The sequence below is a fragment of the Crocodylus porosus genome, unplaced genomic scaffold (assembly GCF_001723895.1).
Source record: "Crocodylus porosus isolate Cpor-Errol unplaced genomic scaffold, CroPor_comp1, whole genome shotgun sequence".
Taxonomy (NCBI): Eukaryota; Metazoa; Chordata; order Crocodylia; family Crocodylidae; genus Crocodylus; species Crocodylus porosus.
The window spans coordinates 6,172,470-6,198,995 of record NW_017728906.1 but is presented as its reverse complement, the minus strand read 5'-3'; the positions used below and the strand labels follow the sequence as shown (position 1 = coordinate 6,198,995).

General features: G+C 43.8%; 1 long non-coding RNA gene across 1 annotated transcript; it reads right to left on the bottom strand.

Moving 5' to 3' along the window:
* Positions 1-1,077: 1,077 nt before the first annotated feature.
* On the bottom strand, positions 1,078-25,864 carry LOC109305723. The gene is made up of 4 exons (XR_002099685.1): positions 25,703-25,864; positions 17,847-17,852; positions 15,542-15,545; positions 1,078-1,087 (listed from the first exon to the last, which is right to left on the bottom strand). It is a non-coding gene; the product is annotated as an uncharacterized LOC109305723 (long non-coding RNA).
* Positions 25,865-26,526: the final 662 nt, after the last annotated feature.

Below are 26,526 nucleotides of genomic sequence, written 5' to 3'. Positions count from 1 at the left end.
TTGGGGGTTTATATTGGAAGGGCTGAAGCTGACATAGACTGGCCACTCTGGTGACAGGGAGTAGAGAAGGTTTCACAACCTCCCTCTTGAATTTTTTCTTACACAGTGGAGCAACTTCAACAGGAGAGGTGGGGAGTGCCTATCTCTCAGAACAGTGTGCAGCGCAATGATTAGGGCACTGTCTGGGGAGGTGGCTGATGCATGGTTTAATCCACTGAGACAAAAGTGATAGGTGAACCATTGTTGCCTACTCCTGAGCTAATGATCTGACCACTAGCTATTGTATAAAGCCAGAGATGGCTCTTCTTCATGTGTTTTCAAAGAAAGTGATGTCCAGCACTGAATTCTATGAGGAGTCCAGTCTGGTTCATGTGCTCTGAGAATGCTTATAGAAGCAATCTCCTGTGAGGAGATGAGCAGAAGAACATGTACAGACACATTCTACTCTACTTCTTAGGGTTTAAGACTAAGGCATACATTATATTTATCATGTAATTAATGTGTCAATCATGCATTGTAATGTACCACACGTTCAGGGAGTTTAGGTCATAATAAAATGGTAAACCAGCCACAGAGGTTTTTAATGTGGAACATCTTTATGGATGGTTGGCATCCAGCTTTAAATTGAAAATGTGGCATGTGCCCTGAACCTGGGGTTGCCCCCTGTCTGATACCACAGATAGCATTAGCTGATTGTTACCATCAGACTGGAGACAACACCAGGATCTGGTTACAGTCATCCTGTGCCCGGTACTGGAGATGGGGCCAGGAACAGCCCTCAATCACAAACCAGCATCTGAAGATGCCCCTGCATGATCCCACATAGGCAACCCTGAGTTCTAGATCCAGGACATAAGATTGCTTCCTACCAGAACCCACAGACGCATGTCCAGGACCTGACCTGGGACCTAGGGTTTCCCCCTGCTGGATATTATGGAGACTGGCCCCACCACTGCAGCATGGGGCTTTATACATCCCCTAGGTCCTGTCAGCTTCCTGGGCTCTGCATTGCAGCCAACACTGGGCTGCAGTGTAGGGCTTTACATGTCCCGAAGAAGGGGGAGCTAGTCATCTCCCTTGGCTATGGCTCAGACAGCTGGAAATGGGAAGCTCCTGATTTCCATGGCAGTCAAGTGATGGCAACCTGACGAATACTGTGCCTGATTCCCAAAACTGCATGGCATTTATGTCTGGCAGGAGACATGATTTTTGGGTTTGGCCATACAATTCCTCACAACTCAAATGCATGATCATACTAACATTTAGCCTCTCTGATCTTGTTGCAACCAACATGGTGGTGGGCCTGCTCTCTGCCCAGTGGGAGCAGCCAGCTGGTCCTGCTCCTAGTCCTGGCCCTGCTCACCAGGCCTCTAGTGCAGGGGTCAGCACCCCCCGGCACATGTGCGAAGCCATTTTACTCAACATACCACTGTCAGCCTGGGCTCTAGGCACCTGCTGCCAGCCACGAAGCCTGGACTGCTCCCAGCAGGTGGCTGGGTGGCAGCAAACCCTGCTGTGGTTGGCAGCAGCTACCCAGAGCCTGGGTCTGCTGCAGCCAGGAGGCTGCAAACATCTGCTCCAGGCTCTGGCATTAGCTCCATACCGGTGGGTACACATGCGCCTTTGAGCACACTTTGTCCAGTGGCCCAGGAACCCGGCTTCATGTGCCTGCGCATCTGGTTCTGCGTGTCTATGTGTGCACACGTGTGTCTGGTTCTGGGTGTGTTCTGGTTCTCTGTGTTTGTGCATGTGGTTCTCTGTGCGCGTGTGTGTATGCAAGTGTCTGGTTCTTTCTCTGCTCTCTTTTTTCTTTCTCTCTCTCTCTCGTTTCTTATTTGTCTGTTTTTTTTCTCTCTCATTGCAACATGCTCAACAAAAAGTAATACACAACAAAGGCAACATTTATGATTATTAAATATACTAATATGTAGTGCGTCCTGCCATGTACACCCCCCCCCCATTTTGTTCTTCTGGCATGTCAGCACTCTGGCACCTTCCAAGGTGGACATTGTGGTTTTTGGCACTCCAGCCAAAAAACATTGCCTATCCCTGCTATAGTGTCAAGTCACATCTCATTTGAAGCAGTCCTGATTGATGGTAAAACCTGGGACAAAAGAGGAGTGGCATAGCACTTCACACATGTAGCCCTCTGAGCTAGATTACTGTTCAGTGGCCTGGGAAAGTACACAATGGAGAAGTTTGTCCTTGGAATGAATGGTAATTAACTTGATTGATCGACTACTAATTTACAGTCACACACAATACTGGAGGGAGGTGCAGGGATGGAAGGAAGTGTTATCTCACCTACTTTACAGGTACTTAAAGCAAGGCAGTTGACTCTATTTCTGTAGCATCCCTGACTTTATCCCTGGAGAAATGTGATGCCTATTTATACTCTAAGAAGTTGAATAGGATCCAAATCCTAGTTTCCAGATCATATAGTTTCCAGCCTAGTGTGAGATAAGCACTAAGCTTCTCAGCTTGTCAAGCCTAGGGGCAGTTCTGGGTATATACAGAAGCAGAACTTTAGGTACTTAGAAAACTTTAAAGTAAAAAACTGAAGCATCTACACACCTCAGATATCTCTGGGGTTAGGAGCTGAATGGGGTTTTTTAGGGTCACGGTTTCAGACTCAGTCTACTTCAGATAACTAGGTCCCTTTTTGGATCTGTTTTCTTCTCTGTTTTATTAAAATGAGGTTTTCTTTTTTACTAGAAATCTGACTTTTGAGACGTCATTATTAAAGTAAAATTATTGTCTTTATTTAAGAACCCTGTTGCCATTTGAATATGCCTCAAACGTACTGTCAATAGCTGAGGGACCTCAGAGTAAAACAGAGGGAAAGGTGTCACACACTTTTAAGCAGTGGTATATTTGTAAAGTTACGTCAGGTCAAACTGTGGTACTTGCTTATGTGGTCATCCCCTCCAGCCAACTCTATTAGTTGATCTCTCCCAGGAACAATAAATTCAACCATAAAAAAAAAAAATCTTTCTACAAACATCCTCTTAATACCTGTTTGAATATAGCCCTACACAAATTCTGTATGTTGACAAATTCTTATTTGAGCAAAAATGGTATTTCCTAATCCTGTATTTGATTTCCTCTGCTGTAGACTAAATCCAGTTGCCTAGACAAGGTACACCTAGATAAGAGCTGATATTTGTCTTTGTTAATCATGCAGAACATTCGCAGCTCAAAAATATAACGGGGAAAAATTGCTCTCTCAATGATCCCCCAAGCAAATACACGTTCTGTATGAAGTGAACCTCATGTTAACACTCAGCCTAATTGTTCCCATGAGGCAGGACAGCCTGTGGTAGGAGGTTAAGGGGGGAAGAAACCTCTGCAAGATTTTCCTCGCAGATAATTTTGTCCACCTGTCTTTCTATGTTGAGGGTTAGGAATATTCTGTCATGGATTAGATTTCATGGCTCATCTCCACGTCTTGCATGATCCGTTCTTTCCTGGATCTCTGTGCTTCCATAGAAGTTATGGTTCATCATGGCCTTGTTCCTGCTGTTTGATATTGTTACCCTAGTAGACCTGCAGCACCATGGATTGTGTTCTGGCCCCACTTAGGCCTTGCCTTAACTAGAAAGCTAGGTCATAATAGAACATGAGCGTGAAGAACATTGAAAATGATGCTAGCACAACTTGTCTTGCCATAGATTGACTGCAAAGCCCTCTTAGCACCCATTGGGGTGTGTAGATGAAACAAGGGGCATGTGTGCACAACACTTTAAAGTGAATTAGATGCTTTTACACTGCTTGAATGGTGTTGGTGTTTGCACGTCAGTGGTGTATTGCGCATTAATTCCAGCCGCTGTAGCACATTCAGCTGTGTAATGCATCTTAAATGATTTTGGGGCACAGCAAACTAAAATACCTCTGAGGAGTTTTAGTTTGCTGCTCTACAGCTGAAGAACAAAGCACCAGGCTCCATGCAGCTCAGGGACTGTACAGGCAACCTGGCAGCAGCCCAGGAAAGCAGGCTCTACCAAAGAAAAAAAGAAAAAAAAGCAGTGAGCCTGATCTTCCCTCCCCTCCCCTCCCCCCGGAGCCTGCATGAGCTGCATGGGGACCCTGTCCTTCCTGCCGCGGCTGTGGTTTCCCCTGGGACCACCTGAGGTGGGTACCTGTGGGCAGGTGCTACCTGTGGGGAGGGGCCACCAATGATATGGAGGGAAGCACCAGCCCTTCTCTCCTCCCCCCACTGCAGCCCAGGGACCACTCCACCTGCTAGCAGCTCACCCTCCCCTCCGTACTGCCAGAGAGGCAGATAAGACACAAGTGTACATGATATTGGGGTTTACTTCGCCCTATATCTAAGCAGTGTTTTTAAAAACCCACCACTTTAATTAGGGCCCCCGTTTTATCTGCCCATGCCCCATATTGATTAATGCAGCTCTTCAACATTGATCAAGTGAAAGCTCTTAAGAAAACCTTCCAACATGATGGTAGATGGAGAAGTAGTACAGTTCTGCCCATTTACTTTTTTTCTGTCCTGAGCTCCTCGGAGTTCATTGAGTGGATGCTGAACATATCTCCAGCCCATTCACTCCTCCTCTCTCTGCATGGGAAGGAAGGGGATGCTGCAATTGAACCCTTGATTATTGCAGTCCAAAATGCTTGTGTTCTATTCAAAAATAAAAAATGAGCATTTCCTCAGTCTTCTGCTGAAGTCCAGGACCTGGGGACTTGTTACAAACTAACACTGAAGATACATTTGTGGTAAGATTACCTCCAGATGGATATTTGTTTTTCAAAAGTGATCCATTCTTTCCCGGCAAGTATCAAGTAAATTTCTCACACTTTCCAGAAGGAAATGCTAATGTGATTTAATAGGGATTTTGTTTTTCATTTGGTCCAGTTAATGAGCCTATTAACAGTATTGACTCACTCTCTGTTTCTCTGCCTCTCTCCCTCTCTAATGCATACACATGTACCCATTCTCTCTCACACCACCACTTCCTTTCCATAGCCATCACTGTTTTGTTGTTAATCACCACATCCAGTTTAGAATTGTACTCTGCTAAGATTTACTGCTAACATATGCATCTGTCTCCTTGCCCATTTACTCTTTTAAGCTGGATTTCATTTCCATGCCCTGACTTATGGCTCTCTGGGGGTGGATGTGCTGTATTTATTAATAGTGACCCATGTACCTAGAGCAGACTTGGTTGAAGTATACATTGTGAATTAGTTATTTGCTGAATTTAGCATTTGCATATGTCTCTTTGTTTGTCACTCACATATCAATTTATCTAAACTAATTTGTTGATAAGATTAATTTGTATTTATTTAGTAGGATTTTTTTTAAAAAAAGGCAATTATATGGATAATGAAAATGTCCACCGTCATGTAGATAGGACAATAAATATGTAGATAAATAAACAAACCATCTTGATTCATGGCATATACTATTCACCAACTGTAAAGCTTTACCTATAAGATTTTTTTTTGCAGCTTGGATTGAACCTTTTCAGAGTCAGGATATTACTGGTCTGATCCAGTATTTCAGTTCTCAAACCCTATGCACAAGTATTCTCTGACTAGTTCAAACAACATATCAGTCTCCAAGTTATCTGTGAATTACTTTCTTAGATGACAGGTGAATCTTGGTCTTATTGAAGTAAATTAAGAGTCTTCAGTGGGTCTAAGCTTTCATCATTCCCTATCTCTGGCTAGCAGTTGTTTATCACGTTCTTCATGTAATATTACTTATATTTTCTATTTTGAAGATTATTTTATAAAACAAGGAATTAATGAATGATTAAGTGGGAGTAACAGATTCACTTCTGGTAACATTTTCCATGGGGAATCATGCCCACTACAGTTCTGGCAATTTTCAGGCATCTCATATTTTCTTACAAATAACCTGTGGTGAGCTGAATACTCATGAAAATAAGTTATGACTTTCCTATGTAACAGCAAAAAAAAAAGTCCCCGTGTGTGTGTGAATTTATGAAAAGCCTTTTGTATTATTTTATTAGGTGTTATTTGGAGCTACCTTATGTCTTCCACTTCCCTAGTCTTAAGACTTCTTTTTTCTCGTCATAATCAGCTCTCAATTTCTTTAATATGGTGGATGATTAATGATATACTGGAATACATTTTAGAGTGCAGTATTTAGTATTCATTGTTAGAAACTGTGCTTTAAAAGCAGATCTCAACTAGTTCTTCAGTGCTAATGGGAATTTCCCAACACTCTCCCACCAGTAAAACTCCAGTCTGACATGAGGGTATGCCTTGGAGTTAAATGATGATGCATATTCGATGATTATATGCAAACTCTTCCCCAAGAAAACAAGGTTTCTTTAAAAAACAAACAAAATAAAAACAACTAATAAAAACGGCAACATTTTCAGGAAAGTAGCCCTGTTTTTTAATTAGTAATGATGTGATAAATCTTGACTTTCAAGTGAGCATTTGTTTTGTAACAAGCACTTCATACAGCCCTACTGCGGTTAGCCACCCTTTTAGAACTGAACTAAGATAAAAAATTAATTTCAAGTACAATTTTAGGTCTTTAAGGTGGGAGTTTTGCCATTGCTTTTAATGGGTTCAGGATTTCATCCTTGATGATTATTGCAGCTGTGCCATATGTTGTGAAAAAGTGTTTGCAAATATTAGTTTGGATACACAGAAGATTTCCTATGCTGGGACTGGCACTCCGTGACTTTTTCACAAACTAATTATTTATTTACAAGCATATTCTTTATGGAAAGAAGAAATGTCTATACTGGTGTAGATTTGCTTTGAAATTGGTAATTATTCCCAGAGCCTCTTGAAGTATATTTTTAGATTTGGCATCTGGTTATTGAATGGACAAAAAAATAAAAATCATCCTAATAATCACATGCGCCACTGCGTGGCAAACAAAGGCATTTTGCTTAGCACATATGTCTCAGGGCGGACAGTGGTGGAGCGGTAAGGGGTCTGATCCTTGTTGTGGCAGTGCAGCTCTGGTCCCTACTCCATCGTCTGCCTCAAGGAACAAGCAACAAAGCAGGCTGGTGCTCCGTGGACACCAGTGCAGCAGCTTGCAGCTTCCCTACTGCCTACTGCAAATGGCCCAGGCTCTGTGGTAGGCATGCGTCCGCTGGGGAAGACAGCAGGGAAGGTCCCGGGCTGTGCTCCCACAAGCACTGGGTCTCTCACAGCTCCCCCGCTGTCTGTCCCTGGCAGGTCAAGATCTTACAAGTCAAGGTTGCAGGTGTTTTTGGCACTCTGCCCAAAAACATTGCTGACCCCTGGCTTACAGAATGGGACTCATGAAATTTACAGACCTTGCATAGGCCCTTTGTTCCGGAGTTTCATCCCATGCGAACAAGATGACCAGGCCGGTATGAAAAAGTTCAGTTCAGTATCACAGAGATCAAACCAGTGGGGTTCTATGGAAATTATCCTTAAAGCCTACAAGATTTAAATAGAAGATGGTTTAGCTGCCCATTTGACCTGAGTAGTTAAATCAATAGTTTAGGCATTGTCTCTTTTAGGATTAAATGAACTGGGCAGTTCTCTGGAGCAGTCCTGTTTGTTTACAGGGAATGAACACCTTTCAAAAGTGCACTGCTGCCATTTTCCTAGTACTGACATGCATTTCCCCATTTGTACAAATGTATGCAATGCAGCACCGGGCATGTCAGTTCACCCGGTGCTGGATCTCCAGCGTGTTGCAGCATGGAAAAATATGTGCATAAATTCCGAAAGTCCTTGAGCAGCAGGAGGTGTATTCACTCATGAATCTCCCGGCCTGCTTCTCCAGTAAGTTCTGTGTTCAAAAAGCTCTCTCAGCTTCTGCTCAGGGTCAGTCTTCACTGCTTCTCTTGCTTTCAGGTGACTTTTCTGTGCTTCTTAGTTCTTAACCTTTAACCACTTCTTTCCCCAGCTTGCAAACCCAAACTCCTAGCCCCTGTCTTTGAAATTAGGAAATTCCTGATTATCTACCTGGCTACTTTTGCTCAGACACTGCTGTATATTGCCTATTGCTTTGGAGTGTAACTTCTTTTGTTTTCAGTTATGTGGGGCTTAATGTCTCTTGGTACAGAGATGAAGGAAAAAAGGTGTATAGTACACCCATTATCTTTAATCAAGTTTGTGATTGTCCTCAGGTCAAACATCCTCATGATGGTACCTGTTAACAACATCTTGCATAACAGTATCAATATTTCTTTTTCTTGAGGGTTTTATTTTAACATCTATGGAACAGCAATCTAACTTTCTTTGGAATTCTGTAGAGTTGTGCAAAAAAATATAGAAAGATTATCATTACATTGTATAATATTTTGTCATGAAGGATCACAGAGTTCAGATAACAAAATGTGAATGCAAAGTAACTCACAGCATTTTATAATCTAAACTATTAATCATTAGTATATGAATGAATCATTCATGTAATAATGAAAAATAATTCACGGGCAAGTCCCAAACAGAAAAAGGAGCTAAAAGTGTTTCATAATTTGTTCACTGTAGATAGTTGTCTTAAATTTAGTCCCTTATGACCTGGGCTGGATTTTAAATTGGTGATTTAGCAGTAAAAATGCCCGAAATCCACTAAAAATACTTCTAAACCATCTAGCCAACCTTCTACAAGAGTTCATATTTAAGTATGTTTATTTCATGATTGGTTGTGCTGGTACAAGGATTTTCTAAATGTTGTTAATGTCATTTACATTTATGTTAAATAAAAATACTCATTTAATCCCTTAAAGGCACAAATGCATTATTTATTTTTATGTAATATCATTTTTATGGTTAAGCTTAATCTTTATTAGTATTTGTAACTTTACTGCAGACAATTCTGAGCGCATAATTAAATTGTGCTGCCTGCCCTTTCTTATTCCAACTGACGATTAGAAATTGTAGTGAATTCAAAAAAGTTTCCAGCCCAAGGAAAAATTCACATTCATGGGCTAATATGTATCTCAGTCCCTCATCCTAACTTTATAATGCTTCCAGTAGATGCCTTTGAGCCAACCAAAAATATTAATAAATAGGACAGATAAAGAAAACAATCAAAATCCTACTGAGATAGTAACAAAAAAAAGCAATCAAAAACATTTGCTGGTGCTCTGAAATATTAGACATTCATTACAAAATCAGTGCACATCATAAGTGTGAAGCAATAAGATCACTTGCATGCAAAACTGAATTGTTTCATAAGACTCCATTTATAATCTCCACATTCATATAAAGGCCAAATATTCTCCAAAGAGATTAAACTCACCTGGGTCTCTCTTTCTGATGTGACTTCAGAAAAGGAAATGTACTGATTCACAAGTAGTACAAGACACAGCAAACAGACCACAATTTCAGCTTAGTTAAAATGCACTGGGCAGGTCTCATAATACCCTGTTATGAGTCTGATTCACTAGTAGCGTACTTCAGGCTGACCAAATTGAATAGATTATAATATTGTGTATAAACTATAAACTGATGTTCCATATGGTGCTACTGACTCTTTAAATGTACAGTCAAGTCTGTGTCACTTATGAGATATCTATCCCATTAAGGCTGGAGTACTTTTAATCCCAAGAAGGAAGTGCATGAATGGAAGCAAGCAAGGCTGCCTGGGGTAGCAGGATATAAAGCTCCTAGGCTAAGTACAGACATCCAAAAAGCCAGAGGCTGAATCGATTCAGTTTTTGCAGGTTAGTGTAAATAGTGTAGCTTGAACTGAGAAGCAAATGAACAGACATTCATTTTCCATTCTGGAAATGCAATCATATGCCTGCAGTGGCTCAGGCCAGAAGTTGGGAGGTTGGAGAGTGGCCCCCAGCTGTCAGCCACTGTCAAAGATAAGGGAGGAAGCTCGAAGGCTTTTCCTCACTCTCCACTTGAGTGGAGGGTGCAAGGTCAGGCCCCAGCCTAGGGCCAGCACACTGATGCCAGGGGGAGGGGAGGCTTCCAACCCTTCTCCATGGGATAAAAAATCCCAGCCTGGGGCTGGCCATGGGAGGGAAGTGGGGGCACCCCTGCCAGGCTCCCAGCTGAGGGTTAGAGGGGGTTTAAACCCCATTCCTGGCCAGCAGGGGGACCCAGCTGGACCTGCCTGGTCGGGGGAGGGGGTGAGCAGCCCCTGCCAGGCTTTCCCATTCCTTGCTAGGGGAGGCAGTACCTGCCAGGTATCTGCGCTCGCTCCCTGCCTGGCAGGGAGGGCAACTTCTGCCAGGGTTTTGTTTCCAATGCTCTCCGAGCAGGATCTGCAGCCATGCCCCACCCCAGGCTAGCAGGCTGAGGGGAGGAGAGGAGTTTAATCTCCTCTCCCTGGCTGCACAGGACTCCAGCCCAGGTCTGAGGGGGTAGAGCCCCTTCCAGGCCCCTGCCCCCACCTCCCTGCTCAAGTTGAGAGTGGGGGCATAGCCATGCTGAGTCAGAGAGGGAGTGGGGTTTAAAACTGCTCTTTGGCCTGGGACCCCAGATGGAGTTTGCCAGGGGGAGCAGGCTTTTGGCACCCCTCACTCAAATTGAGTGCCACAGCCCAGGACCAGCAGGCTGATGTGGGGAGTTGGGGGTTTAAACCCCTTCCTTAGCTGCAAAGGACCCCAGCCAGGGTGGGTGTGTGTCTCTACTTAGTGGAGTGGAGAGCAGGGCATGCAGCTCACATGCAGAGGTGGAGAGGGAAGGGGTTTAAAGCCCTTTCCTGCCCTGCACAGCACCCCAGCTGGGGTCTGACTGGGGTGGGAGGCTAGGCAGCCCCTACCAGGATTTTGCCCCTCTCTTGTACCCTGTTCGGGGGGGAGGGGTTGGGGACAGCCCCTGCCAGGTTTTTGCCCTGCCCCTACTCAAGCAGAGAGTGGGGATGTGGCCATGTGGGGTCTCGTACACTGAGAGAGTAACAGAAGGAGGGGTTAAACCCTTTATCATGCCTGTATGGGCCCCCCAGCTAGGCTTGCCTCAGTTGGGAAAGGGTGGTGCAAAACCCAAGCAAAGGCTGCCCTCCCCCTCCTTGAGCAGGGACCAGGGAGCAGAAGCCTGGCAGGGGCTGTCCCCCCACCCTCTTCTAGGCAGACCCCAGCTGGGGTCCTGTGCAGGGCAGGGAAGGGGTTTAAACTCCTTCCTTCTCTGCCTCAGTATGCAAGCCCTGGGTGGGGCATGTCCAAGCTCTTTACTTCAGTAAGGAGAGATGGAGGAAAACCTAGCGGGGGCTGCCCCCTCCCCCAATTTGAAAGGCAAGTGAAGGGAAGAAGCGTGGCAATGCCTCCCCCCCCCCACAGAACCTGGCTGGGGTGCCGTGTGGCCAGGCAGGGAGTTTGACCCCCCCTTCTTCTGCCTCAGTCTGCCAGCCCCAGGCTGGGGCATGGTCACACCCACCTCCACTTGATCAAGGCATGGGGCAAAAGCCTGGCAGGGGCTACCCTGCCAGGCAAAATCTGGCTAGGATCCTGGGCCAAGGAGGGGATTCAAACCCTCCCTCCCCCCTGTGTCTTAGCATCCAAGCCCTGGGCTTTCCCTTCCCTTGGGCCATGCAAACCCAGGATAGGTGGGCCTAGGAGTCTGTTCTCTTGGCTCCCGTCCCACTGGGCTGCAGGTACAGGCAGGAAGATGGCTAGCGGGCAGAGGCTTTACTGCCTTGGCTCTGTGCCAGCTGGGGTGGAGCCAGCCCTGCTCTGCTGGAGTAGACAGAACTGTATGGAGCAGACAGCGCCCAGGGCTGCAAAGCATCCTGGGATGCTGGGGGACTGCGAGTTAACTTGAGTTGGGAGGGGACGTGAGACAGAAGTTAACTGAAATCAGTTAAGTCTGATATTACCTCCATCCAGGTATATCTTAAACTGGGTTGGGCCATTTTGAAACCAGTCTTCACACTGAACTTCTATTCTAAGTTTAAATTAGTTTCCAGTCACTTAAACTGGTTTATGTGGAACTTTATTCCTAGCCATAGGATGTAGAATATGATGTACATAGGATGTAAAGTCCCTTATTGGACTTTATCTCAGGTTATCTATGTCCTGCTTTTTAAAAGCATCTGAGAACATTAACCTCTTCCTTTTCCCAAACATATGTTTAAAGTAACAGTATATTTATGACCTTTGTAATAAATTCCTGGTCCCTTATTTTGTTTGTTTTTGTTGGTTTCAACTGGCCATGAGCAAAGCATTTATAGCATTTTAAAAATAATCTCTTAAATTGTTTCTATGAAGTTCTCTAGTGTCACAAAGGCTTTAGTGTGTATGCGTGTGTAGGACAGAGGAGAGAAGTGTTGCTCTTTTCTTTATTCATTCACAGGGCAAATGTGTTTTATAGAAAACTTAGCAGATTTCATGGCAATATTTGAACCTGGGGGTGCCATTATTATTTATTTGCATTATATTTATGCCAAGGATCCAGCTGAGCCCATGATGGTACATGCCTAGGGTGCTTGCTACAGGCATGGTGCAAGCATACTGTAAGAAGCTGTGAGCTTTTCTGGGACAGGGACAATGTAAACATACAAAACAGATTTGCAGTAGGGAACAGGAATGTACTACACAAGCGGAATGGTGGTCTTCAAATATCATGTCAGTGACACACTTTTGGGGGAGAGGTTTTATATTTCTGAGGATAAGACTTTGCTAGGAGCATACTAGTAGTTAGGTAGAAAAAGAAGAGAAAGAGAGGAAACATTGTAGATGATGAAGACCAGTCAGGGGAAAGGGGAAAAGGAAGGGTAGAGAAGAAATGGATTTGAAGGGCAGGTGGAGGAAGGATAAGGTGAAGAGACTGTGCAGGCATAATGGAGAAAGCATTGCTGGGTTTACTCTTTGATTCCTTCTTCCCTAAATTTTCTTCCTTTTCTTTCCCTGATTCCACATGCCTGGTGAAGGTCTACAAAGCTGGCAGTGGGCTTTGGGAAGGGCAAGGAGAGGTAACCCAGCTGCTCCTTCTGTTTGGCTCAGTCTTAGTGTGCTGCCCAAGTGATTCGGGTGTTACTGGAGTTTCCCCTTCAGAGATAAAAGCGTCTTTCTTAACTTATTATGTATCATACCCTGCCTCCATTATTTTCACTCATTCCCTGCTGCCTCCCTTGGAAGTGATGCCTGATTTAAGATGGCACAATCAGTTCCTTTGCAGTTCTCAGTATTTGCACGTCACAGCTTTAACTGGCATTTCTGCGAGGGCTACATGAGAATAATTTTATTTCATTTTCTGGAATCCTGAATCAGTGAAACAACCTCTAACAAAAGGAAACATGGCAAAGTGCCTCAGGAGACTCTGACAGCAGCAACGAAGGCCTAAGAAAATGAAGGTAGCTGAGGAGTTTTATAGCAATGTTATTGTTTCCTATGTTTCATTTTAATTTATTGTTTTTATAGCCAGAACACTTGTAGATTAGATTTAAACCAATTATAAAAGAGGCTACACTACAAATACAGCTTAAAGAAAAGGAGGGTATTGCCTTGTATTCTTTCATTCCTTTGGTTTAGGCTGCCCACTAATGTGTGTCCACTTCAAATTAGAAAGCTCAGTTAACATAAGCTTGGGCATTGATGTAACAGAGGATCCTGCTCCCAAAATGTTGTTGCTCCACTGTTGAGAATTATTGATTTAATACATTTCTAATTATATATTGGTAAGGTCTTGGGTCAATTTTTCAAAAACTTTTTTTTCTTCACTGGTACAGAAAAATCTGATCACTCCTCCAGCCTAATGCATTCTTATATTTTAGAAATGAATAGAAATTATTCCAGTCTGCCTGATTTACAGGGGGAAAAAAGCAAAGCAAAAATATCCTTGATACTGTAGGTTACATATATATATAACTTGCAGTATCAAGGATTTTTTTTGCTTTGCTTTTTTTCCCCTGTAATCAGGCAGACTAAAATCATTTTTACTCATATGTAATCTGTCTGTCTGTCTGTCTGTCTGTTTGTCTGTCTATCTGATTTTTCTTGTTGAAATGGTACTCTGCAACAGGTAATCAGATCCAATAAAGCCAACAGCAAGAGTCTTATCCAACGTTCTTTCACTTAAAGGGGCTGCTTATTTAAAGTTTATGACTCCTTAAATCCTGCCATAGTTAACCATTTAACTTCTGACTATATCATAATTAGGAATCTATGTTAAGTAGATAAGAAGTGCAGTGCTCGGTCAGACCAGTGGTCCATCTGTTCCAGTATCCTGTCTTTGACAGTGGCAAAGTGAATAATATATAGGGAGAACATTGAACTGGATCTCTCTAGAGTACTCTAAATTAAAAAGATCTAAATTAAAAGTATTAAAATTATCTCCCTTTATCTTTGTCATGTCATGGATTGGAGTATGAGGAGAGAGGTGAGAGTTTGGTGGATTTCTGTGCAGATATCCCTGTAGTTGGTACTCTGGCTTAGGACTTAAAAAGCTTTAGCTCTGACATTCAGGTTTCATGGGAGACCTGGATTCAACAAAGTCTATATCAGCATGGATCAACAACTTCTGTTCTGTGACTAACCTGGAACTATCATTGCTTTATTTTGAAATGATCTTTTATGTTAGTGGAGGCCAACCTTTCAGCAGGTGTGTCAAAATTAAGTCTGCACTCTCCCCAAGTGCCACTCTACCCTCTGTTTTCTTCTCTCTTTCCTGAGCTCCCAGCCTGGTCTGCCATGTACCATGCACAGGGTCTGCCTATGCCACTTGTCACACACCATCCTCATTCTACACTAACCTGGCAGAGTCCTGTGAGCTGCACATGGTGGCAGGGAGTGGAGAAGGCAGCCAGCTCCATCATATGACACACAAGTCCTCAGAGTTGCATATGAACCCTGCACGACAGAGGGGAGGCTGGCCTGGCTCTGCTCCCTGCTGCCATGTACAGCTCCTGGAACTGGCTCAAGCCACATGCCATTGGATGGCTGTGTCTGCACGGGCCACAAGCAACTTGAGGGACTGCCACCTGCTCCTGCTCCCACCACCAGCAGCAGGAACTCTGCACTATGAGGGAGGGTCTCTATACTCCCCTCATAACCCACAGACCCCACCCATATCCTGTCCACAACCCTGCCACATATACAAAGCCACCCTCCCAATCTACCATACACCCCACAGCCACAACCCCTCACAAACTCCACACTCACATAAACACACCCATAAACACACCCTCACGCCCCCAGCCACATCCCACACACTCCTCCACACACAATATACAATTAATAGATTTCATAGACATTAGGGCTGGAAGGGACCTCAGAAGATCATTGAGTCCAGCCCCCTACCCCAGCTGGCGTCAAAGGATCCCAGCAAGATAAACGTCCACATGTCTCTTAAAGGAGTCCAGAGTAGGCGCTTGTACCACCTCTGGAGGTAGTCTATTCCAGGCCTTTGAGGCTTAGACAGTAAAGAAGTTCTTCCTTATGTCTAGCCTGAAATGGTCTTAAAGGAGTCTCTGACCATTTGACTTTGTCATCCCTTGGGGCACTCTGGTGAACACGCGTTCCCCCAGGTCCTGATGTACACCCCTTATATATTTATAAGCAGCCACCAGGTCCCCCCAGAGCCTGTGCTTTTCCAGGCTGAAGAGTCCCATGGCTCTCAGCCTCTCATCATAAGGCCTATTTTCCTGCCCCCGATCATGCACGTGGCTCTCCTCTGGACTCTCTCAAGCTTCTCCACATCCTTTTAAAATTGTTTTGCTCAGAATTGGATGCAGAAGTTCAGCTGCAACCTCACCAAGGCTGGGTACAGTGGGGGGATGATATCCTAGGATTTGTTTGAGAAGTATCTATGGATGCAAGTCATAGTTTTGGTCACTTAACCAGCTGCAACATCACATTGGTGTCTCATATTCATCTTGTGGTCACTCATGACCCGCAAGTCCCTTTTGGCTGTGGTACTAGCAAGCATAGCACTGCTAAGCCTATAAGCGTGCTGAGAGGTTTTTTTTTCTCAGGGTGGAGTACGTTGCATTTTTTGGTGTTGAACTCCATCAGGTTTTCATCCACCCATTTTCTGAGCCTATCTAGGTTGGCCTGGATCACCATCCTATCCTCAGGTATGGATGTTCTATCCCAAAGTATGGTGTCATTGGTGAACTTGGCCAGTCCGCTTCTGATACCAATGTCCACATCATTAATAAAGATGTTAAAGAGTATAGGTCCAAGGACGGAGCCTTGGGGGACCCTACTGGTTACAGTGCACCACGATGATTTACTTCTGTCTATTACCACTCTCTGGCTCTGATCTTGGGGCCAGTTCCTCAGCCATCAGACTGTGACATAGCTGAGGCTGCAGTTGGCCAATTTTTCCATGAGGAGATCATGGGACACCAGATCAAAGGCTTTTTAAAAATCAAGATATATGACATCAATCTCTTCTCCCTTGTCCAGGTGATAGGTCACCTGGTCATAGAAGGAGATGAGATTGGTCAGGCAAAACCTACCCACAACAAATCCATGCTGGCTGTCCCTCAGGGTGTTACCATCAGCCTGCTTGTTAAGAATGGTCTCTTTGATAATTTTTTCCAAGAACTTCTAGAGGTCAGGCAGTTCCCTGGATCTACTTTCCTCCCTTTTTTAAAGATAAGCACCACATTGGCCTTCTTTCAATCTTTGGGCACTTCACCTGAGTGCCAGGAGTTCTCGAAGATCCATGCCAGTGGCTGAGCTATGATGCCTGCCATCTACTTAAATACCCTGGGGTATAAACTGTCTGGGCCAGTTGATTTGAAGGTGTCTAGCCTCTCAAGGCGTTCCTTCACATGGTCAACATTGATGTAGGATAACAATTCTCCTTCACCCTGTCCATACTGTACCATATTGAGCAGGGCTGTCCCTTGGGGCTGGTGAAAAACCAATGCAAAATACCCATTAAGCAGTTGGCTTTTTCCTGGGCGTTGGTTGTCAGTTGTCCCATTTGGTTTAGCAGGGGTCCAATGTTACCCTTGCTTTTCCTCTGGCTCCCCACATATCTAAAAAAGGACTTTTTATTATCTTTGATGCGTGTAGCCAGTCGGAGTTCAGCCTTGGCTTTCCTGGTTCACTCCCTACAGGTCTGGACCAGTGCAGAATACTCCTCCTTTGGGGTGGGTCCAGTCTTCCATCCTTTATAGGTCTTTCTTTTTAGATGCAGGAGGTCCACTAGTTCCCTGCAGAGCCAAGGGGGCTGCTGTGCCCTTTTGCTGCCTTTTCTCCGAGATGCGATAGACATTACTTGTGCTTTCAGGATTGCCCCCTTGAGGAGCAACCACTCATCCTGAACTCCCCTCACTTTCGGGTTGTGGTCCCTTAGGGCCTCACCAACAAGCCTCCTGAGCTTGTCAAAGTCAGCTTTGTCAAGGACTTCAGAATTGCTGACTGACTTACCAGCTTTACGGTGGATAGTGCAAGTGATCAGCTCATGGTCACTGCCTTCCAGCTTCCCTTCGAGAGACAGTGTCATCACAACATCTCAGATTATTTAGGGATGGTCAGAGATAAAAGAATACAATCATTAAGTCACTGCCTAGATCAAAGATTATGATTACAGTAAGACTGCTTTTTCCCTATTATGCAATCACCTTTATATAGACTACACACACTTACACAAATCAGGGCATTTTTTAAAACATAATTTAAAATGTGTTATAGTAGATATTTGACTTTTAGTACATGATCAGGTTTTTTCCCCATTCCAAAATGGCAACCCCCCTCCTCCCAAAAGGAATACTTCCAGGGCAAGTGGAGGGATTCCCGGTCTCAAAGGTCAGGGGGGTAGGGGACAGGACTTCTGGTCTCAGGATGGCAACCATGGGGAAGGGCAACTGTCATGGGGTGGGGCTACTATTGTGGTCCTCCACAGCTCACCAAAACTCATTAAAAGGCCCTTCAGCTGAAATAATTGCCCACCCCTGTGTTAGAGCTGTGTTGCATGGAACACTTAGCACATGTTAAGTGCACTTAAAATACCATCATCTGCATGCTCAAGCAGCATAACACTATAAATTCTCTCATATCATATTGTATCATACCAAAGTTGTGCCTGTTTAAATGAGGAGTATTTTCAGATGGTATTAAGTAACATGTTTTGAGCTAACATGGGATTGCTTCATGGAGCAAATATGAACAATTGTGGTCCTGGGGCTGAGACTAACAAGCAGTTGTTTATCTAGTCCCAGACCCAGGGCTGTATCAGAGTTTCCAACTGGCTCCAGTGTGGTCCCAGGGCTGAGACTGATTTTTTTGGTCCCAGCTGTGGGATCATGCCAGTCTCCAGCCAGCTTTAGTGCAGTCCCTGTGCTAAGACTAACAATCAGCTGATTTTTGGGTCTCAGCACCAGGAATGGACTGGAGCCACTTAAAGACACTAGTGTAGTCCCAGCCTGAGACTGAAAATCAGCTGATTTTAGGTCTCAGCCCCAGCACTGCACCTGAACCAGTTCAAGCTGGTGCACAGGCTAAGACCAACAATATACTAACCGTGCATCCCAACCCCTCAGCCACAACAGAGTCTTGAACTGGCTCCAGCGGGGTTCCAGGGCTGGAGTGATAATTAGCTGATCTTTCAGTCCCAGCTTCAGCACGGCACTGGAGCCAGTTCACGACTCTAGTGCAGTACAGGGACTGGGACCAACAGTCCTCTATCATAGTAAGCATTACTGTGCAGCCACTAGCAACATGTTCTGACGTCTAATATAATAATGTTTACTATAACCTCAGATAAAACATGGGCTGAGTATCCTATGCAACACTGCCCCTTTATATTTCACAAGGCAGCTAGTTTCTGTGAGATTTCTAGTACAGCGTTGTACTGATCTGGATATTTGTGAAGGCACACTGATGTTGAATTCTAGTAATTTTGGAAGAACTGTCACCTTGTTAGCTCTTCATCTGTCTCCATTGTATTCATTAGACACTAGTCACTGGACTACCTAAGCTCAGGTACCGACCCAAACATTCTTATGATGAAATCTGAAAAAAATTAGAGAACTTAAGGGAAAAGGAATGTAGAATACAAAGCATTTCTTGATGCAAACAAAACCATTTTATTCTTCTTGGAGTCTGGGACGCTTATGAAGACTGCTTTGGGGTGGAGGGGGCAGGATTTGAACGTGTGAGAGGAAGGTGCTGCTCACAGGTGCACAGGGCAAAGATAAACCATGCCAGACAAAAGGAAAAAGGGGGACACATTAAGTTACAAGAGTGTGAAAGAATCTCTAATGTAAGTTGAAAGATTTTCATGTGACTGGGTGACTAGTTGTAAGGGCACAGCCTGAACCTGGCCACAACAGCATCCCTTCTAGAAATGTAGCAAAAGCAGGAAGAGATTTAAAGCTTATTTGTTCTGCCTGAGCAACATCTCAGATTATTTAGGGATGGTCAAAGATAAAAGAATACAAGACAGATATTTGTTCTCTTAGGCAGAATCAAGCTAAGCAAAAGGAGAAAATTAACCCAGCTGATTGCAGCTGTCATAAGTCAGACTTTGTAATTACTTTATCAAAGCATAGGTAATTTGCAATTAAAGCTATTGCTGTGGGGTCTTCAGCTGCCCTAGATGTACAGTTGGTCATCACAGTTCTGTTGACATGCGCCTGGTTGGAGCAAGACTTGATTATTCATGTGGTTCTTGGGAAAGTGATGCAATTTTTTTTTTCTCATGAGTCTGACTGTAATGAATGGAAGGGTGCTGAGTTTGGAGGAACCAGAAAGCCAAACAGGGGTGTGCTGGAGGGGTTATGTTACAAAGTAAAAAGACCAACCCTGGGGATAATGAGAAAACAAGCACATAAGTGAGAGAATAATTGAAACAAAAATATTTATTTTTATATGCTACAGGCAAACTTGAGATTATTTCAAATTCAGAAGTTCTATAGCTTTAGTTAGGTTTGCAGACCTTTTAGTAAACATGGGTTGAATGTTGAAATTGAATCACATGGAGCAAATTTCAAGCAAACATGATGTGGATTTATAAGTTGAAGTAGAAACCATACAAAATGCAGTGATTTCACATGGTTTTGACCAGAGATCAGGTTAAGCCTAGCAATTTACTTATAATTTCACTTTGACCAGTTACAGACATTACACTTTTACTGGTATAAGTGATCAGAAACTGGTCTTTACCAATAACAGAAGAGAAGTTTGGTGCATGCAGAGTGGTTTAAAAATAGCAGAACCTGAACTAAGTTTTGCACCCCCTCCCCACCCATCCCCACCACCAATGGGCGAACATGTATTCTGTTGCCTACCAGTCTAAACTACAGTGTTTACAGAAAACCGCATGACTTAGATAAAGTCCTTGGCTTTTTGAATCCTTGTACCTATCCTGTGAAAACCCATGCATATTTGAAAAGGCAAAGGTTTCCAAAGGCTTCTCCTCTTCTATTAGAAAAAACTGCAGACCTTGCCACCACTTCAATAATGCCAGTAGTAAAAGGAATGGAGGGAAATGACTTTGTATGAAAACTTAAGGGTGTCAATAACTTGCTGTATTTTGAAGGAGTCACATGTTATGTACCCCTTATGGTTATATAAATGAGCATTTCTAAAGCATCTGTATTTAAGAAGAACATTTCAAGGCAGTCTTTTCCCCCAGGACCAGTTTTAAGCACAACAAAGACAGAATCTGCCCTCCTGGGAGGTCTGGATTAGCTGAAGCTAATTAGGTAATTTATGAACTGATTCTCATCTTTGACATCACAACAAGATAGAAAGACGCATCAGGCATGACAGCCAAATCTATCCAGTAGTAGATACAGGAGAGAACAGCCTTGTGACCTCCTTGAATACAGGACCACAGGAAGGGTCCTCACATACACTTGGGCCCTGTAGTAACCTTGGTAATATGCAGTTTCATCCCTTTAAATAAATTCCCCACAAAGGATGCCACAAATTACTGCACATGCTGTGTGCTGCTCTGACTGGAGGCACAGAGCCAAAGTCTGAATAAATATAACCACCCAAGAAGTGCAATAATAATCCCTTATGAATACATCCCTTATGAATACATTGTCTGAAGTGCCTTACTGCTGTTATGAAATGGAAATCATAATAATATAGACAGGAGTCAGAACCATCTGCACACTGGGTGCTCTCACTATGAAATAGCAGCCAGTTAGTGAGCTTCAGGTGTATTTGCCTAAAACTTCTAGTCAGTATTAATAACAGCAAATAATTAATGAAGTATGAAGCTAAACCATCAAATAAGGAATTTGCTCAGTAAAAAACTATGATTACTGGGGTGTGACTCTAAAACCCTGCTAAAAAGGGGGCTAGTCATTTGAGTAATGAGATGTATCTTTTTCATATGGTAGTATGGGAGAACCCAACTATTTCATGGGGTTCCATCCTTGTCCTGTGTGAAGATGAGGTTTTGCAGATTAACCAGAGGGATACAGAGACACAGCAAAAAGCTGCACAGGGCTACTGAGGTGCCCCAGAAGAGTAGAGGAACTGTGGCTTTTGAAATAAGCACAGCAAGCATCCAAGTGGTTCATCCTTAATTCAGGAACTTGCTGCAAATTATGTGGGTTGCAAACCACCCAGACACAAATGATCCAGGTTCTACTGTGCCACTATTATTTAGCCTCCTCATTCCAGTGCCACAAAGCTGAAGATATCTCAAAATAGGGAACAGTTGTGTTGGGGTATAAAACTAGATACGATTTGATCCATACTAGTAAAAAGGCTCTGCCTCCAATAGAATCATGAACATATTGTACGTTATGCAGTAAGTATATTTTAGTGCATTTGTATTCGACACCACATGCTATGCTTATTAAAATATCTATAAATAATATGCATATAAAATACAACAATGTGTTCATTCGTTTTTGAAATAAAAAATATGGTTTTTGGTTACAGCATTTCTTTATATATCCTGAGAGAAAAATGTTCTTTTACAGACAACTTTTAAACTGGTTTGACTCTACTTGCTCCTTTTATGGAATTATGACAAACTAAATTGTTTGAGAGATTGTTCTGTCCAAATAATAAAATCCTCAACAACTGGACTGTCAGTGGCTTGGTCTGTTGGGTTCTGGCTTTTTAAAATATTTTTTTCTCTTGAGAGGGTAGAAGGTTGTGATAAATTACTGCTTCATAACAGAGAAGACTGATTTGATTTTTTAAAAGCTCATTTGAGAGCAGTAGTGGCCACTAGTCTGAACAGCAATTTTAATGGCTCGCTAAACATGCATTCATTAATGCTGGTTGTACTGTTTGGGACTAGTTTAGCTAAGGTTGCAAAATGGTTAGGTTTCCATTTAAAGTCCTCATTCTTTATCAGGATATGTAAATAGAGACTTCTGCTTCTGTGTGTATAGAATCTCACTGAGTTCAACTAAGCCCTCAATTCCCTAGTTTCTCGCATATAACATGCCTGGAGTACTGTGTCCAGTTCTGGATGCCGCAGTTCAAGCGGGATGCAGACAACCCGGAGAGGGTCCAAAGAAGAGCCACTCATCTGATTGGAGGCCTGCAGGGAAGGCCCTATGAGGAAAGGCTAAGAGATCTTAACCGCTTCAGCCTCTCCAAGAGTAGGCTGAGAGGGGACCTTGTGGCAGCGTACAAATTCATAAGGGGCGAGCAACATGAAGTAGGCAATGATCTGTTTACCAAGGCATCTCCTAGAACAACAAGGAACAATGGCCATAAGCTATTGGAGAGTAGGTTTAGGCTGGACATTAGAAAAAAGTTCTTCACAGTCAGGATCTGGAGTGGGCTTCCAAGGGAGGTGGTGCTTACTCCATCATTGGTGGTCTTCAAGAGGAGACTGGACAGGCACCTGGCTGGGATCATGTGATCCCAGATTTGGTGACCCTTTTCTTGTCTGCCAGGGCAGGGGGTCAGACTAGATGGCCCACTGAGGTCCCTTCCAACCTCAGAATCTATGAATCTATGCCCTAGAATAAGACACCTACCTTGCTGTTGAAAGGCAGAACAAAGGAAAAAAGTAAGTAACTGAGTAGCAGCAGCTAGAGAACCAACCGTTCTTATTGTTCTGCTCCTAGTAGATTGTACACACAATTAATTTGCTTTCACCCAGCAGAAACTACCGTTACCATATTTTCTTGCTTATAATTCACACCCCAATTTCTAGTTGTTTTGTTTTGGGGGGGAAAATGTGCTATGTGGAAGAAAATATGGTATGGCATATAAAATATCTGACATTAATGGGAATGCACACAGATGCAAGAGGGGACATGTCAGTGGATTTACAAACAGGAGTGACTGCTAATTAAATTTATCACACGTAATCAGGAAGACAGTGAAAAACATTCCATGAACAATTTGTTAAATTCCAACATGAAGGCAGTTTGACCATGTTTGTACTTTTATTTTATTTTATTTTATTTTATTCTTGTTTGGCTTTTTACAGACAGTTTTCAGTGCAAATAAGCTTTTAGCTGCTTAGAGAAATAGATGGTAGCTGTGTAATATTCTCTTTCATGCAAGATTGTGTTACTCACACCTGCAGTGCTCATAATATAAGAGATCTGAGAAGTGAAATTAGTGTGGATCCTGCATTAAGGATGTTAGGAGGTAGAGAATAGAAAGAAACAGTGTTGAAAAAGTAAAATGGTTTGATTATGAGCAAGGGAAGATGGGGTCTAGCCTGAATGTTCCAGGTGAATGAAACTGGAGGCCAGGAAATACAATACAGAAACAAGACAGTATAATCTGGCAATAGGCCCAAGCAATTGAGCACAAGACATTAGACCAGGGTATGTTGCTACAACCTTGGCAAATAGGATTGTGAAAGTTTATGTAAATGGTTTTTTGGGTGAAAGTTGCAAGGAAAAAATAAACAAAGTCTGTTGTAACCTGCACGTAAATCTTGTTTTCCTTGACCTGTTTGATTCAACCAAAGAACTATTCTCTGTAGGGCTTACAAAAAGCACTGTATGGGGCCATGAAGAGCTGCACCATCCCTGTGGAAGAGTGACTGCTTTGACAGGATAGTACAGATTGTTCTTGCTGTACAAGCTGCTGCATAGTGCAGGGCATGGCTCCCAGTACCCTTGTTTAGGCTATTTGCTCATAGTAAACAAAAAATGGTAAACAGCCCAAGCTTGGAGTAGTGGCAGGGGGAAGGAGGGGCAGGGGGAGCTATTGCAATTAGCACATGCTGGAGAGGCTTCTTAGGTCTCCACCAGCCACGTTCACATATAAGGTCTGATAATAGACAGGCCCTTACACAGGGAGCAGTATTTAAATCCAGGATCCCTGTGCTCAGGCAGAATGTAATGCTCTGCCTTATGGATAAGAGAAAGGAGTACAGGCAACCCCCACTTAACACAGTTTTGCTTAGCACTACTTTGCTATAGCGCTCGTTTTAAATACATACCTGATTCCACTTGGCACTCAGCGAGTTTCACTATAGTGCTGAGCAGGCAGGCAGAAGGGGTAGGGAGAAGTGGTAGTAGTGATGAGAAGCAGCGAGTGGGTGTGCAGACATGACATGAGCACGGGGCCCAACTGGTGCCCCAGGGCTAGGGCCAGCAGAGGCCCAGGGTGGGGTGGCAGGAGCATGGGGCCCAGACTGGCATGTGCTGCTGGAGTGGCTGGCTGGCCAGTTGGTGAGTGGATGAGAAGAAGCAGTAGCAGCAGCAATGAGAGGCAGTGAGTGGGCACGCTGGTGTGAGCAGGTAGCCCATGCTAGTGCCCGGGGCCAGGGCCGGTGGGGCAGCAGGAGTGTGGGGCCAGGGCTGACATGTGGCTGAAAGCAGCATGAAACAGCAGTAACCAATTATATTTCTTTACATTAAATCCTATGGTGTCACTTTGTGGTGCACTAATTTATTAGAATTGTGTTTCTGGGGTCTCTGTAATACTGTCAATTTACTAATGTACTGTTTATGTCACTTGTGTTTCTATACAGAGCTCTCTCTCTCCCCAGTGTAGCTACCTTTCAGGGCTTAGTTTCAACATGACTGGGTTCTTCCAGCCACAGAATCAGTTGAACACACACACACACACACACACACACACACACACGTACATGTTAACAGAGTACATCTGAGCAGGCAGGGTCAATCAGGACTTCCAAGCTGAACATATGCCACAGACTCAGCACCCTCCCACCCTCTTTATCTCTTGCCACAATTATCATGGTAGTAACCCCTTGATGTGCATACCCCACCGGATTTTGGGCATTATAGGGATCTTTGGCTTAGGTAAGAGAAGTGTTGTTAGAGAGCAATTGGGAAAGTCGAGGAAATGAAAGGGTAAATGAGATTTGGAGAGAGAGTATGGCAACCAGCTTGACCATGAAAGTTATTTTATTGTCAGGTATATGAAATTTATAATGTTACTAATAGTAATAGCTATACAAAGACAGAAAAAACAAACAAAACAGTTACAATATTGCACAGTTTCAGTCAGGTATTTGGGGAAATCTAGCTCTATGTTGATCAACAATAGAAAGCTATGCCTGAGAGAGAAGAGAGAGTTCTTGGGTCTCACCACTCAGTGAAGCTTGAATCGGTCAAGGTTCCCAGGTGTTGTTGGAGCTTGTAGACAAGCTGCTCATCTTATGGTCCAGAGTGCTTGAGACAGACAGAGCCCCCAGTACGATCAGTGAAGATATTCCAGGCAGAAAAAAGTGAAGGTAAAGTCCCCGGGGTACTGGTCCAGCTTTTGGATCCAGGCAGCAGAACAGAAACTTGAGCTTTGGTATGGGTTCTTGTAGGGGAACAACAATGGTTCAAGGGAGACCACTGGATTTGTTTATGGGTAAATGATGGCTCAAGGGAGTATACCAGACTTGTTTTGTTTATGTTGGACAATAGGAACTGATCATTCCTGGCTCTTGGCACTGTTACTCCAAGGTAGCTCACAATTCAGTCAGGCAGATTCAGTATTCTGGGTACCAATAAAGGATTCATCACTAGAATTGGTCTGATAAATGCTGAGCTGGGTGTGTGCAGGTGTGGGTTGATTAATATCTGGAGCAAAGATCCTCCATCATGCAGTACTCCCCTGCTTTTCTGGTCCCAGAGTTCAGTGCAGTCCTTGCCTTGGAACCTCTAGCCTCTGCTCTGAATGCTGATGGAGGTGCCTCCCTGTCCCATCTTTGCAAATGAGACATGGGGAGTTGCCTTAATCCTGTCACCCTTGTCCAAAGGGGTGTAGGTGTGTCTCCCACTGCATCTTCATTGCTTTTTGTAATTCCTTCTTCTGATCGGGAGGGTGGGGCTGTCACTTGTGAGTCTGACAGCTGTGTACTATGCTAGGGTTCCCCAGGAACATAGACCTGACAGGTAACAATGGGAAAATGGGGTTCGCGCAGTTCCACTTAATGATCGGATTTTCGGAACCAATTAAGAGCGCGTAAGCGGGGGTTCCCTGTACAATTCTTTGAGCCTACTTATTAGTTACTAGCTTTCTCAGCTCAAAAGTCTTGTTTACTCTTTGTAGTCTCTAGTACTAGACTCAGGGTCTGAATTACACTTTGACTCTTAAGGGGGGTGGTCTTGGGGGAGAGGTTTTGGGGGAGTTTAACACTAAGTTAAACTGATTCAGTGATTAACAAGTCCACCTAAGTGAAGGATGAATTTTATCACAGACCTGTCCCCCCACCCCGGTTTATGATTTTCAGATCTTACAGTGGGCTCTTGTCTCTTATGGGGGGACTCCCCCCACCCCC